This window comes from Petromyzon marinus, unplaced genomic scaffold (assembly GCF_048934315.1).
Source record: "Petromyzon marinus isolate PM22_M1 ecotype Great Lakes invasive population unplaced genomic scaffold, UKy_Petmar_22M1.pri1.0 PM_G_Scaffold_73, whole genome shotgun sequence".
Classification (NCBI taxonomy): Eukaryota; Metazoa; Chordata; class Hyperoartia; order Petromyzontiformes; family Petromyzontidae; genus Petromyzon; species Petromyzon marinus.
The window spans coordinates 867,501-870,000 of record NW_027423028.1 but is presented as its reverse complement, the minus strand read 5'-3'; positions in this window follow the sequence as shown (position 1 = coordinate 870,000).

Genomic DNA, 2,500 nt, shown 5'->3' with positions numbered 1-2,500 from the left:
TCAAAAAATTGAATATTTTTCACGGATAGACCCCGTGAAACGCTAGAAATTGGCGGGGATGTGTCTCTTGTGGCTCACGGGGCTGTTAGGGTGGCACAGAAATCCCTCGGAATGGGAAAAAACGGGTCATTTTCGTGTCGCCACATTGCATGCGAACCGCATGAAACTTCCAGAGGCATTTGCAGCAGGAATGCATGTGCACTCAAAAAATGTGATATTTTTCACGGAGAGACCCCGTGAAACGCTAGAAGTGGGCGGGGATGTCTCTCTTGTGGCTCACGGGGCTGTTAGGGTGGCACAGAAATCCCTCGGAATGGGAAAACGGGTCATTTTCGTGTCGCCACATTGCATACGAACCGCATGAAACTTCCAGAGGCATTTGCAGCAGGAATGCATGTGCACTCAAAAAAGTGAATATTTCTCACGGATAGACCCCGTGATACGCTAGAAATTGGCGGGGATGTCTCTCTTGTGGCTCACGGGGCTGTTAGGGTGGCACAGAAATCCCTCGGAATGGGAAAACGGGTCATTTTCGTGTCGCCACATTGCATGCGAACCGCATGCAACTTCCAGAGGCATTTGCAGCAGAAATGCATGTGCAGTCAAAAAAAAATTGATATTTTTCACGGATAGACCCCGTGAAACGCTAGAAATTGGCGGGGATGTGTCTCTTGTGGCTCACGGGGCTGTTCGGGTCGCACAGAAATCCCTGGGAATGGGAAAACGGGTCATTTTCGTGTTGCCACATTGCGTACGAACCGCATGAAACTTCCAGAGGCATTTGCAGCAGGAATGCATGTGCACTCAAAAACTTCTATATGTTTCACGGATAGACCCCGTGAAACGCTAGAAATTGGCGGGGATGTGTCTCTTGTGGCTCACGGGGCTGTTAGGGTGGCACAGAACTCCCTCGGAATGGGAAAAGGGGTCATTTTCGTGTTGCCACATTGCATAGGAACGCCATGAAACTTCCAGAGGCATTTGCAGCAGAAAGGCACGTGCACTCAAAAATTTTAATATTTTTCACGCATAGACCCCGTCAAACGCTAGAAGTTGGCGGGGATGTCTCTCTTGTGGCTCACGGGGCTGTTAGGGTCGCACAGAAATGCCTCGGAATGGGAAAACGGGTCATTTTTGTGTGGCCACATTGCATAGGAACGGCATGAAACTTCCAGAGGCATTTGCAGCAGGAATGCATGTGCACTCAAAAACGTCTATATTTTTCACGGATAGACCCCGTGAAACGCTATAAATTGGCGGGGATGTCTCTCTTGTGGCTCACGGGCGCTGTTAGTTAGGGTCGCACAGAAATCCCTCGGAATGGGAAAAGGGGTCATTTTCGTGTTGCCACATTGCGTACGAACGGCATGAAACTTCCAGAGGCATCTGCAGCAGAAATGCATGTGCACTCAAAAACGTCTATATTTTTCACGGATAGACCCCGTGAAACGCTAGAAATTGGCGGGGATGTGTCTCTTGTGGCTCACGGGGCTGTTAGGGTCGCACAGAAATCCCTCGGAATGGGAAAACGGGTCATTTTCGTGTTGCCACAATTGGCATACGAACGGCATGAAACTTCCAGAGGCATTTGCAGCAGAAATGCATGTGCACTCAAAAACGTGAATATTTTTTCACGGATAGACCCCGTCAAACGCTCGAATTTGGCGGGGATGTTTCTCTTGTGGGTCACGGGGCTGTTCGGCTCGCACAGAACTCCCTTGGTCCACCTGATTCGTGCATACAGGCAGCAACTAAAACTCTGTAAACCTGCTGTGAGGACATCTAAACAGTGGACCAGTGAGGCTGTGGAAGATTTGCGGGCGTGCTTAGACTGTACTGACTGGGATATGTTCACGACTGCTACCAATAGTCTGGATGAACTCACAGAGGCTGTGTACATCAGCTTCTGTGAGGACTGCTGTATCCCAACACGTACCAGGGTGAACTTTAACAACAACAAGCCCTGGTTCTCAGCAAAGCTCAAAAGGTTGAGGTTGGAGAAGGAGGAAGCGTTTAGGAGTGGGGATAGAGACAGATTCAAGGAGTCGAAGAACAGGTTTAGCAAAGCGGTGAGAGAGGCTAAACGACTGTACTCAGAGACACTAAAACACCAGTTCTCTACTAACGACGCTGCTTCTGTCTGCCAAAGGGCTCAGGCACATCACCAACTACAAACCCAGAGCGCCCCACACCACTAACGACTCCCGCCTAGCCAACGACCTGAACGAGTTCTACCGTAGATTTGAAAGACAATTGGACTGTCCTGAACCACCCCTTCCCACCCAAGAGGCCCCATCCCCCACCCATACTACAGAAACGACTCTCTCCTTTCAGGAGGGAGAAGTTAATGGGCTTTTCAAGAGGCAGAATCCACGCAAAGCAGCCGGGCCGGACTCTGTCTCTCCAGCCACCCTCAGGCACTGCGCTGGCCAGCTGTCTCCGGTGTTCACCAACATCTTTAACACCTCCCTGGAGACATGCCATGTACCAGCCTGTCTCA